Source organism: Nerophis ophidion, linkage group LG07 (genome assembly GCF_033978795.1).
Source record: "Nerophis ophidion isolate RoL-2023_Sa linkage group LG07, RoL_Noph_v1.0, whole genome shotgun sequence".
NCBI classification, from domain to species: domain Eukaryota; kingdom Metazoa; phylum Chordata; class Actinopteri; order Syngnathiformes; family Syngnathidae; genus Nerophis; species Nerophis ophidion.
Window position 1 is genome coordinate 24,778,890 of NC_084617.1, and position 14,276 is coordinate 24,793,165.

The 14,276-nt window shown below is 40.8% G+C and overlaps 1 long non-coding RNA gene across 1 annotated transcript in view; it reads right to left on the reverse strand.

Moving 5' to 3' along the window:
• Positions 1–14,276, reverse strand: part of LOC133556106 (uncharacterized) — a 45,461-nt gene that overhangs the window by 3,468 nt on the left and 27,717 nt on the right. The window contains exons 2-5 of the long non-coding RNA XR_009807453.1: positions 1,729–2,794; positions 1,478–1,640; positions 893–1,376; positions 598–809 (exon numbers count right to left, since the gene is read on the reverse strand). This is a non-coding gene — a long non-coding RNA (uncharacterized LOC133556106). The remainder of the gene's footprint in view (positions 1–597; positions 810–892; positions 1,377–1,477; positions 1,641–1,728; positions 2,795–14,276) is intronic.

The window sequence follows — 14,276 nt, forward strand, 5'->3', positions numbered from 1 at the left end:
GTTGAGATGACATCACTAGTATTAGTTAAATACTATCTTACTCCACTACTACAAAATATTAGGGGCGTTATGTACGCCATCGTGACAGGACAGCTTTCCAATAGGGGACAAAAATCACAGTCCCAAGTAGATGTCATTTGAATCATATTCTACACCAGGTGTGTTCAACTGGCGGCCCGTAGCCTACATCCGGCCCGCCAAAGCCTTCAATTTGGCTTGAGGAAACCGTGACTCGACAACAAAGTATGTAAATATAAAAATTGTTGACTTCGTGAAGTCCTTTGTATTCGTGGTCGTGTCGTTTTTTTGGACGAGTAACTCTTGGCGAGCAAAGCTTGTTTAATATATGTAGCGCTGGATTTGACCAGTAAATGGCAATAATGCTACACATTAGGTTTGTATGTGTTGAGCCAGACGTGTGCAAAGTTTTCTGTGGATGTGGTTTATGTTACGTACAGAGGAGGGAAGGAAGCGAGAAGCAGGGCATAACTGCGGTTCACGAGGTTTATTTAAACCTTCGATGATTACATGGCGTGTGGATGCTACTCTAAGTGAATGAGTGTTGACTATGTGTAATATTAATAGTGTAAATGTTACCAGGGTTTGTTGTCCGTGAGTGTTGGCTGTATCTTTCGTCGAATCCAGAGGGGCAAGGCGAAGAGGCAGTTGGTGAGCAGGTAAGAGGTCGGAGGCACGAGCGAGGCAGCATGGTCTGGGTTCGAGCAGGGAGGTCGTGGATCGAGGAAGGCAGTCAGAAATCCGGATGGATGTCGAGAGGCAAGGTACGATCACGGAAGACAGTGGAGTCACTGCGGAAGACAAAAGGGACATGAACGAGGGAGACATGGAGAGAGCAAAGCACAGTGGAGGGAATGCCAGACGTAATGCTTACTGGGAAGATTAGCGACGATCTGGCAAAGGTTCCTCGGGTCGGATGGTCTTTATGCTGCTCCCTTTCATCAAGTCCAGGTGTGTAGATCATTGTGCAGGCTCGTTTCTGCGTGGGCGTGCTGCGCTCAGCACGAGTGGGGCCATTTCTGAGCGCACTGTCAGCGGAGGCGCTCGCAGCTCCAGCCACCGAGGCCCCCGACGAGCGCCAGGGAGCATCAGGTTTGGCACGGTAGAAATCCTCCAGAAGATAGGGGTTCGGCAAGATTGGAGGCAGGACCCCGAGATCTGTCTTGTGGCCCATATCTCTCCCAGTCTACCAGATAAACGAGCCCCCTACCTTGTCGACGGACCCTGAGGATTTCCTTGACCATCCAAACCTGATCTCCGTTCGGCAAAAACCTCGAGGGTGGGGGTGCAGGGGCCGGGAGGGACAGCGCGCTCTCTGCTACCAGCTTAATCTGGGACACATGGACCTCTGGGTGTCGCTTGACCGAGAGGGAAGAGCCAATTTGACAGATACAGGATTTATGATGGACAAGATGGCAAAAGGACCGACGTAACAATGTGCCAATTTTGTATATGGTACCTGGAGGCTGAGGTCCTTCGTGAGTAGCATAACTTGTGGTCCTGGCTCATCGGACGGGGCTGGAATGCGATGACGTTTGGCCTTGCGGCACATCCTCTCGGAAGCCTTCTCTAAGGCCGCACGAGCGGCTCTCCACACCCTCTGACACCGCCTAATATGAGCCCTAGTCGAAGGCACATCAATTACCAGTTCCTGTTGGGGAAACAAGGGGGGGGGTTGATAACCCAACGAACACTCAAATGGGGACATACCGGAGCTCTTCAAGGAGTTGTAGGAAAACTCCACCCAAGGTAAAAACTTGCTCCAGGACGTGGGTTGACGACTGGCGACCCAGCGTAGCATGGTCTCCAAGCTTCGGTTCGCCCTCTCAGCTAGCCCATTGCTCTGGGGATGGTATCCCGATGTGAGGCTGACCAAGGCCCCGATTCCCTTGCAGAAGGCTCTCCATATTTGTGACGTAAACTGAGGACCTTGGTCAGACACCATGTTGCTTGACGACGTGTAGTGTGAGAAGATCAGACGTCTCTGAGGCAGAAGGTAACTTGCGCAGAGGAATGAAGTGGGCGGCCTTGGAGAAATGGTCAACAATAGTTAGAATGGTGGTGTTACCTCTGGAGGTTGGAAATTCTGTGACGATATCCAGGGCGATGTGTGACCAAGGACGGGCAGGAATGGAGAGAGGGCGAAGGAAACCAGCAAGAGGCCTGTGTGACGTCTTACTACGGGCACAAGTAGAACAAGCAGCGATGAACTCACGAGTTTCCTTGGCCATGGATGGCCACCAAAAACGTCTTCGCAGCAGCGATAGGGATCTTTGAAAGGCTGGATGAGAAGAGAACAGACTGGAGTACCCCCAATCCAGGACCCTAGGTCGTAGCTTCCGATGGACATAGAGCTTGCAGGATGGTCCACCTCTCGGTCCTGGATTGGCGTGCAGCGCAGACTTGACCAGATCCTCCACCTTCCAAGTCACCATTCCAACAATGCGAGTGGAAGGAAGGATGGGCTCCGCGGCTGACGGACAGGTGGTCTATTTCACGAATAACCGGGATAGTGCGTCAGCCTTAGTGTTCTTGGACCCAGGCCTGAAAGAGAGAATGTAATTGAAGTGGGAGAAAAACTGCTGCCACTTTGCCTGGCGGTTGTTGAGTCTTTTGGCAGCTCGTATGTGCAGAAGGTTGCTGTGATCGGTCAGGATCTGGAACTGGTGTCTAGCTCCTTCACGCCATTGTCTCCATTCAGCCAGGGCCTCGTGGACCACCAATAATTAATTCTCTATTCCCAGCGTCATAGTTCTGCTCGGCCTTGTTCCGGCACCTAGAGAAAAAGGACACAAGGTAAAACAAATTGTCACTTTTGGACCGCTGTAAGAGAATAGCCCCAATCCCAGAGTCTGAGGCGTCCACCTCCACCAGGAATGCACTGTCTAAGACGAGAATGGGGGCTTAAACTAAACGCTCTTTTAAGTCCTCAAAGGCCTTTCTAACCAACAGAGTCCGCACAAATGGCACATTAGTTGACGTGAGGGAGTGGAACGGTGCAGCAACCCTACTGAAGTCCTGAATGAATCGCCGGTAGACGCTGGCGAAGCCGAGGAATTTTCGAAGTTCCGTCCTAGTAGTAGGTTGAGGCCACTCTACTACGGCCTTCACCTTCTTCGGGTCGGGTCTTATGTGCCCCTTTTCGACCACAAATCCCAGGAACTCCACTGAAGAGGAGTGGAAGCTGCATTTATCTGCCTTCACGAATAGACGATTCTCCAGGAGACCTTGCAGAACACGCCGGACATCTTGCTGGTGGTCAGAGAGGTTACGGGAGAAAATCAGAATGTCGTCAAGGTACAGTGGGACGAAAAAGTATTTAGTCAGCCACCGATTGTGCAAGTTCTCCCACTTAAAACAATGACAGAGGTCTGTAATTTTCATCATAGGTATACTTTAACTGTGAGAGACAGAATGTGAAAAAATATCCAGTAATTCACATTGTAGGAATTTTAAATAATGTATTTGTTAATTATGGTGGAAAATAAGGAATTGGTCACTTCAAACAAGGAAAATCTCTGGCTCTCACAGACCTGTAACTTCTTTAAGAAGTTCTTCTGTCCTCCACTCGTTACCTGTATTAATGGAACCTGTTTGAACTCGTTATCTGTATAAAAGACACCTGTCCACAGCCTAGAACAGTCAGACTCCAAACTCCACTATGGCCAAGACCAAAGAGCTGTCGAAAGACACCAGGAAAAGAATTGTAGACCTGCACCAGACTGGGAAGAGTAAATCTACAATAGGCAAGCAGCTTGGTGTGAAAAAAATCTACTGTGGGAGCAATTTTCAGAAAATGGGAGACATACAAGACCACTGATAATCTCCCCTCGATCTGGGGCTCCACGCAAGATGTCATCCCGTGGAGTCAAAATGATCATGAGAATGGTGAGCAAAAATCCCAGAACTACACAAGGGGACCTGGTGAATGACATGCAGAGAGCTGGGACCAAAGTAACAAAGGTTACCATCAGTAACTCACTACGCCGACGGGGAATCAAATCCTGCAGTGCCAGACGTGTCCCCCCCGCCTAAGCCGGTGCATGTCCAGGCCCGTCTGAAGTCTGCCAGAGAGCACATGGATGAAACAGCAGAGGATTGGGAGAATGTCATGTGATCAGATGAAACCAAAATAGAACTTTTTGGTATTATCTCACTTCGTCGTGTTTGGAGGAAGAAGAATACTGAGTTTCATCCCAAGAATACCATACCTACTGTGAAGCATGGGGGTGTAAACGTCATGCTTTGGGACTGTTTTTCTGCTAAGGGGAGAGGACGACTGATCTGTGTTAAGGAAAGAATGAATGGGGCCATGTATTGTGAGATTTTTGAGCCAAAACCTCCTTCCATCAGTGACAGCTTTGAAGATGAAACGTGGCTGGGTCTTTCAGCATTACAGTGATCCCAAACACAACGCCCGGGCAACGAAGGAGTGGCTTCGTAAGAAGCATTTGAAAGTCCTGGAGTGGCCTAGCCAGTCTCCAGACTTCAACCCCATAGAAAATCTGTGGAGGGAGTTGAAAGTCTTTGTTGTTCGGCGACAGCCCCAAAACATCACAACTCTCGATAATATTGTAATGATCCTGCGATGAGGTAGTGACTTGTCCAGGGTGTATCCCGCCTTCTTCCCGATTGTAGCGGTGATAGGCACCAGCGCCCCCGCGACCCCAAAGGGAATACGCCGTAGAAATGGATGGATGGATTCTTACGATTGCAAGAAGCGGAAATCAGAATGTTATTAATTGTGCAGCCCTGTTGGGGGGAGTGGGATTTTTAATTGAGATCATTCTGATGAGACGAAGAAGAAAACAGAACCTGTTAGTCTTTCCATCGACACATCACAAGAAGGTCGTCATTTACAACCAAAAAACGTGTTTAGAGGATTGTGATGGAAAAAGCTGTTAAGCCAAGGAAAATAAAGCTTCCAGCCATAATAGCGTTCTAATGTATGAAATTAACCCACCGGGCTGTGCACCTGTTGGGTTCCTACTTTTAGAAGGCGGATTAGGAAGGCAAACAGCCTTGTAACACTTCAACTTCTGGTATTCGCTGCATTTTAAAAAGTGATTGTCAGTCTGCTGGGCTTTCATTTGCAAGTCAGCAGAAGAGTCGGTAGGGCAAATCACTCAATTTTTCCAAATGCCAGTCGGTCATGGCTACGCCCACTGTCTGCACGACTCGACCGCGTCCTTTGACGGACCTTCTCCGTCATTAACGTACACTTTGAGTTGAGGATTGTGTTTGCTTGCCCAAAGTCGACGATTCTCCTGACAGCTTTTTGCTGAGTGGAAATCAGAAGAGTCGGTTTTGGGACAAAATTACAATGAAAATCCGACAGCCAACGAGCGTCTGAAACTATGAAAGCTGTTCTGAGACCACAATCATGTATTTACAGCTGTTGGCAGCCCTTAGGCCCACTTTAGCAACCAACCGAATCACAACCAATTAGAGCGTCTGTGACTCCTCTACCAACACAAAGATCGCAGCTAGTCCTGAAACATCTCTGAAAGACAATAACAGATCATCATGGTATACGATGCTCATGTTACTATACTCAACCATATATGTATTGATCTTACCTAAATAGCAAACGTCTGATTTCTGAAGAGCTTATGACATTAATAACAACAAAGGCACTCTAAACCTGCTCCGTGGCCTTGTGTCCGTCCTGAGACTGGAAGGTCGTGAGTTCAAATCCGGGCCGAGTCATTCCAAAGACTATAAAATGGGACCCATTACCTCCCTGCTTGGCACTCAGCATCAAGGGTTGGAATTGGGGGTTAAATCACCAAATGATTCCTGAGAGTGGCCACCGCTGCTGCTCACTGCTCCCCTCACATCCCAGGGGGTGAACATGGGGATGGGTCAAATGCAGAGGATAATTTCACCACAACTAGTGTTTGTGTGACTATCAGTGATACTTTAACTTTTATTTTAAAAGTAAGGCCCTACAGTTGTGAATCCAGTAGGGGCGCACATCTGAATCATGATTCGTGTTTATCCCGATTCTAAATCGATTCATAATCTAAAATACAAAAACCTCAAAAAATAATTATTTTTATAAGAATCAATTTTTAAAATATGTTTTTTTTTTAATCGTGAATACATTTTGAATCAGTGTTCATAAGAATTGCGATTTAGACGTGAATCGATTTTTTTGTGCACCCTTGTTACTCAGTTAGTAGGGGTATGATTCTTTGGGTATTTAACAATTCGATCCTATTCCTGGGGCGGCGATTCAATTCAGAATTTATTCTCGATTCAAACCAATAGTCGCAATCAATAATTTGGTGTAAAACAGTGGTTCTCAAAATTTTTCACCAATACCACCTCAGAAAACACCTCTTCAAGTACCACCATAACGACCACCATTAAAATATAGTAGCGTAGTAAGGCTAAGTATTCATTAAAAAAAAAGCATTGGTTTTATTTAACAATTATATTTAATATTTTTGGCCACTGTCACATTACACTCACTTTGAACAGTAACACTGTGATTGAATATTTAATTAAGTTCTCACTGGTTGAATAATCACTGGTAAAATAAATATGAAACTTTTTTAAAACAAGCAACAGGTTAGAAAAAGCTCTTTCTGGTTGCATGAAAATGGCCTAAAAACTATTTTCTACAATTGATTCTTATTTTAAAAAATGTAAATACTTTTTTCCAATTCGATTCACATCTAAATCCTGATTTTTATTAAACCTGATGCTAAATCGATTTTTTTTAAAAAGATAAAATAAAAAATAAAACTTTAAAAGATATTTTATAAGAATCACTTTAAAAAAAGTATGTTTTTAGGCTATTTTCATGCAACCAGAAGGAGCTTTTCTAGACTGTTACCTGTTTTGAAAACATTTCATTATAATTATTACACCAAAAAATACATTGCAAGGATCACTTCTGACTTGAATAGTCCCCCCAAAAATTGAAGTCTCATCGAATTCTCAGGTGCCCAAAGATTCACTGCCAGAATCCAGACGGTGATCACACTTGTTCTGACTTTTTCTGAAAGTTTCATCCAAAGTGCTTATAACCATTTAAGCTGTAGTGGAATGAAAGAAACAGAGTAAAGCCTCCTGTTGGTCATTCACTGTCTTTGTCTCTGTGGGTGGAGGCGGGTTCACAAGCGGGTGGAGGAGAGTCTAGCCCCTATTTTGGACATTCCCTAAGAGTTTGATGACAATTTTTTTAAACAAGGGGTGTCAAACATACAACCAAACATGTTTTATCCGGCCGGCGAAATGAGTTTGCTAAATTTGCTTTTTGAATTAAATAAACTGCTATTCTAAATGTGTCCACCAGATGTTGCAATGGTAATTCTTTGTATCCCTGCCATGAGAGCACGCATGACTTCAACAAGAGCGGAGCTACGCGCCATGTGACTCTACGTACTTACGCTGCTTATTAGTCATAGTATACAAAATGTGGATTGTTACCTTCTTGCCTGGATTGCAAATAATTGTAGTAATGTAACCTGTGACATTTCTACCCAAATAAATGCTTTTGATAATCTGTACATTTCGTGTTGTACTAATAACTGGGGACACATTTTCTTGGAACACATAAATATACCAAAATAGTATGTATCCCCTTCTAACTTGAGATTAATGAAATTAGTCTAAATGTACAAGTTTTGTTGTCCATAGTACATATGTACAGAATAGACCACATGATGTTAGTACATCAGTTGAGGAAAATTAGTACATTACATTATTAATATCCTGTAATTTGATGTTATTAATTTCATTTTCTAATAGATATGGCAGGCTGAATTCCACCTGTTAGACTGATGAACATTATGAAAGCACAAACTTAGACAGTATAAATAATGACAAATGCAGATAGAATACTATTAACCGCAAGTTGTAAGTATAAAAAAAAAAACATGATGATTTGTACATTTTCAAAATGTGCTTGTTGTATTTTTAACCAATGAAAACAATCTGAAGTGGTCTTTATTTTTACGTTATCTTGTCATAATTCTACCAGCCCAGCCCACTCTGGAATTGATGTTCCTCAACATTAAATGTGAAACTAATGTGTGATATAAACTCAATACATGCAAAATGAGATAGGTAAGAACTTGTATTTCTTACAATTTTGATGATCACTGCTTAGAGATTTTTGAAAACCCCAAATTTTGAGTTTTAAAGTTTTCATAAACTGAGCTATAATCATCAAAGGCTTGCAATATCTTGATTTATGTGTTATTAACCTATGTCATATATTAGTTTAACCTTGTAAATAATAAACCAACCTTTGCACGATATTCAAATTTTTTTGAATTTCACCTGTATAATGGAATAAATGGAGTGTACACTCTTGTCTGTGTCTCTAATGTGTGATACAAACTCAATACATGCCAAGTCAGATAGATAATGCCTTTATTTATTTGCATTTGGATGATCACAGCTTACAGTTTTTGAAAACCCCACATTTTCTGAGGTTTCCATAAGCTGTAAACCATAATCATAAAAATAAGGCTTGAAATATCTTGATTTATATGTTATTAGCTTATGTCATATACTAGCTTCGGCTTGTAAATAATAACCAACTTTTTTGCATGTGATGAGACAAGTTTTGTTCCAGTGGAACATTACTTCTGGGGGCAGGACTACAGTGGCTACGAAGTAGCTGCTAATACATGCTATTGTTCGCATTTATATTTAGCTTTGCTAAAGTACCTCTTTCACAGTTGCTTACCGTAAATTCCGGACTATACTTACGCTTTGAAACCTGCAGCCTATAAAACTGCGGTTAATTTATGGATTTTTCTTCGCTGACAGACATACTACAAATAGCTTTTTTAAGAAAAATAAACAAGCAAATGGTGCAATATTTTTATGCTACGGCGCCATCTTTTGGACAAGTTTGCTTGCTGCAGCGTCCTATTCAACGCTTCTAACCGAAATTAGAAGTGCAGTTTCGTATTCTACAGCGTTTCTACTCGTATAAAGGATTCTTCATTCATCACTCCGAGCAATGTTTGTAAGTTTTACAATATAACTAAAACTGTTTATAATTACCAAACCAGTAATATAATTTGTCAGTATATATCACATACTGTACATCCATCCATTTTCTACCGCTTATTCTCAGCTACAATTGGGCGGAAGGTGGAGTACACCCTGGACAAGTCGCTACCTCATCGCAGGGCCAACACAGATGGACAGAAAACATTCACACTCACATTCACGCTCACATTCACACACTAGGGCCAATTTAGTGTTGCCAATCAACCTATCCCCATGTGCATGTCTTTGGGATTGTGAGGAAGCCGGAGTATCCGGGGGGAACCCACACATTCACGGGGAGGACATGCAAACTCCACACACAAAGCAGGAACCCAGGACTACTCAGGACCTTCGTATTGTGAGGCAGACAATAAAAAGTTATACTTTATATTGCTACTACGGTACATTTTTAGTCTATTTTATACCTGCATTGTCCTTTACATCCTTACACTTTCCCTCCTTGGTAACTGAGCTACTATGTGGAACAATTTCCCTATTGGCTCATTAAAGTTTGTCTACGTAAGTCTAAGTCTAATGTGATGTCTGCAGGAATATTTTTATGCATATTTGTGCGTGCTACTGTAATGCAATCAAGCGAGCGGCGTTAGCATTAGCTACTATGCTAACATGTTTATTAGTGTCTGTGTTAGTATTATTACCTTACGATGGTATTCTTTTTCTATTTTTTCAGTTTTACAAATTCCTCAGTAATTTCACCAAAACGTCACCGTGGAGTTATTGAGTCTGTTTAGCTTATTGAAAAGCTAGCTTGCGCAACTACAATGCTTTTTGTTGTGATAGAACAGACATTTTACTGCCGTATTACAGACACTTAGACTTAAACCTACTCAGTGCCCTAGTGGTTAGAGTTTCCGCCCTGATATCGGTAGGTTGTGAGTTCAAACCATGGCCGAGTCATACCAAGACTATAAAAATGGGACCCATTACCTCCCTGCTTGGCACTCAGCATTAAGAGTTAGAATTTGGGGTTGAATCACCAAAAATTATTCCCAGGCTTGGCCACCGCTGCTGCCCACTGCTCCCCTGCCCTTGGGGGATGAACAAGGGGATGGGTTAAATGCAGAGGAAAAATTTCAACACACCTAGTGTGTGTGTGTACCAATCATCATTGGTACTATAACATAATTTGGAAACATTTAAGGTATTGTGCTGAAGTGAAGTGAATTATATTTTTATAGCGCTTTTCTCGAGTGACTCAAAGCGCTTTAGATAGTGAAACCCAATAAGTTACATTTTTAAAACCAGTGAGGGTGGCACTGGGAGTGGGTGGGTAATGTGTCTTGCCCAAAGACACAATAGCAGTGACTAGCATGGCGGAAGCAGGGATCGAACCTGGAACCCTCAAGTTGCTGGCACGGCCACTCTACCAACTGAACAACACTACCCATGCTGAAAATTGAGTATTTCTGATTCTGATTCTGATCAACAATATGATTTGCCTGAGTGTCTAAAGGACAGATTGGAAAAAATCAAATATACAGTGGTGCAAAAAAGTATTTAGTCAGCCACCGATTGTGCAAGTTCTCCCACTTAAAATGATGACAGAAGTCTGTAATTTTCATCATAGGTACACTTCAACTGTGAGAGACAGGATGTCAAAAAACAATCCAGGAATTCACATTGTAGGAATTTTAAATACTTTATTTGTAAATTATGGTGGAAAATAAGTATTTGGTCAACCATTCAAAGCTCTCACTGATGGAAGGAGGTTTTGGCTCAAAATCTCACGATACATGGCCCCATTCATTTTTTCCTTAACACAGATCAATCGTCCTGTCCCCTTAACAGAAAAACAGCCCCAAAGCATGATGTTTCCACCCCCATGCTTCACAGTAGGTTGGGTGTTCTTGGGATGCAACTCAGTATTCTTCTTCCTCCAAACACGACGAGTTGAGTTTATATTTTGGTTTCAACTGACCACATGACATTCTCCCATGTGCTCTCTGGCAAACTTCAGACGGGCCTGGACATGCACTGGCTTAAGCAGGGGGGACACGTCTGGCACTGCAGGATTTGATTACTGATGGTAACCTTTGTTACTTTGGTCCCAGCTCTCTGCAGGACATTCACCAAGTCCCCCGTGTGGTTCTGGGATTTTGCTCACCGTTCTCATGATCCTTTTGACCCCACGGGATGAGATGTTGCGTGGAGCCCCAGATCGAGGGAGATCACCAGTGGTCTTGTATGTCTTCCATTTTCTGATAATTGCTCCCACAGTTGATTTTTTCACACCAAGCTGCTTGCCTATTGTCGATTCACTCTTCGCAGTCTGGTGCAGGTCTACAATTCTTTTCCTGGTGTCCTTTGACAGCTCTTTGGTCTTGGCCATAGTGGAGTTTGGAGTCCGACTGTTTGAGGCTGTGGACAGGTGTCTTTTATATATATAACGAGTTCAAACAAGTGCCATTAATACAGGTAATGAGTGGAGGACAGAAGAGCTTCTTAAAGAAGAAGTTACAGGTCTGTGAGAGCCAGAGAGCTTCCTCGTTTGAAGTTACCAAATACTTATTTTCCACTATAATTTACAAATAAATTCTTTAAAATTCCTACAATGTGAATTCCTGTATTTTTTTTTTCAAATTGTTTCTCACAGTTGGAGTGTACCTATGATGAAAATTACAGACCTCTGTCATCATTTTAAGTGGGAGAATTTGCACAATCGGCTGACTAAATACTTTTTTCCCCCACTGTAGCAGGACATGAGTGAGCATGTTAACGAGGTGCTGGTCCTGTGGACGTTGTTGATCTTCATTACTAGCTAGTTTCCTGATGACAGACGCAGGCGGTCCGTTGTAACTGTACCTCCGACAGCTGGAAATCCTCATCGCAGAGTTGACGGCAAACGTTCACTTTTCTGTTTCGTGCTTTGACAGCAGCCCACAAACTGCACACTAGGGGTGTCGGGATAAAAAAACGATTTTCAGATTAACTGTAAATTTTATTTGTATCGATTCTCAATCGTTTAAAAAAAAAATCACAAATCCATCTTATATATATATATATATATATATATATATATATATATATATATATATATACATATACATATATATATATATATATATATATATACATATATATATATATGTATATATATATATATGTATGTATATATATATATATGTATATATATATATATGTATATATATATATATATATATACATATATATATATATATACATATATATATATATATATATATATATATACATATATATATATATATATATATATATATACATATATATGTATATATATATATATATATGTATGTATATATATATATATATATATACATATATATATATATGTATATATATGGGTGTCGGGATAAAAAAACGATTTTCAGATTAACTGTAAATTTTATTTGTATCGATTCTCAATCGTTTAAAAAAAAATCACAAATCCATCATATATATATATATATATATATATACATATATATATATATATACATATATATATATATGTATATATATATATATATGTATATATATATATATACATACATATATATATATATATATACATATATATATATATGTATATATATATATATATATATATATATATATATATATATATATATATATATATATATATATATATATATATATATATATATATATATATATAAGATGGATTTGTGATTTTTTTTTAAACGATTGAGAATCGATACAAATAAAATTTACAGTTAATCTGAAAATCGTTTTTTTATCCCGACATCCCTAGTGTGCAGTATGTGGGCTGCTGTCAAAGCACAAAACAGAAAAGTGAACGTTTGCCGTCAACTCTGCGATGAGGATTTCCAGCTGTCGGAGGTACAGTTACAACGGACCGCCTGCGTCTGTCATCAGGAAACTAGCTAGTAATGAAGATCAACAACGTCCACAGGACCAGCACCTCGTTAACATGCTCACTCATGTCCTGCTAAAGGTCGTGATGAGAGCTTGTGTTGGCAAATGAATGTTTGTACTCAAAACAGCCAATCCTGACTCCCATGATGGATCAGAACAAAGGTGAACACAAAAGCAGTCACAGGTAGCACAGAAGAGGACATGCTGTAATCTGCTTGCCTGGAGAGAGGAGGTGCACAGTGGGCTGACCTCGGTAAGCCAACATGAAGGAGAGAAAGCGTCACGCTACGACCCTCGAATGTTAACAAACTTGCTGCTTCAGCTGTGACTCTGTTCACGCTTCTCCACACCTCGTCCTCCATCTTAGGTTTCCCACACTCCCCTAGGCTAAATGTGGCCCAACATGTGTTCCCATCGCACACTTGACCTCAGAAACAAGGCGGCGGCAGGGGCTCACACCAACCTCGGTGCGGAGCAGCATTGCAACCAGGATAGACCGGGGTCGATAATCTATGAGTCATTTAACCCAACGATAAAATCAATATGACCGCCATGTGCATGGGTTGTTACGGGGAGCTTGCTCGCTTGAATGCGAACATGAAACCAAGAGACATTAACAACTTTCCCCATTAAGACACATCATACGCCAATCTAAACTTGTGTCAGGACATTACTGTCTACACTACTAAGATGCAGTGTAGACATAAACCATCAAGACTGTGCTGTCTTTGCACAAAATCATGGATATGAACTCCACAGAGTCGCGTTGAAACAAACGGACGTGTCAAACAGGAAGTGAATAGGCGTGACGTTGCATAAACCAGAGGTGAAACAATTGATCACAATTTGTTTTTATTCAAAAAAATATTCTAAGACATTTAAGACATATATACACATATAAATATTTAAATATATACATATAAATATATATATACATATATATATACATATATATATATATACAAATAAATAGGTAAATAAAGAGATAAACAAGTATATATATACATATAAATATATATATACATACACATAAATATTTTTTGTTTTATTTAACTGATATTTAAAAGTTACATTCCAATTACAGTGATAAAATATACAAGAACTATAAGTATTACATTTGAAAGGGTATATTTGCATTATTATGTTTCATTGCATCAGTTAATACTAATAATGATCTTTAGATGCATCGCAATTCAGTCTTGGACGATGGTGACATCGATTAGTAAACGTCAATAATCGATTTATTTATTGTAAATAATGTAATGCAGACTGTTCCAAAATGAACCACCTCACAGAGAGATCAGACCAGCTACTTTTTTATAGGGTACTTGTTCCAATTTTGTACACATTTCCAATAATTT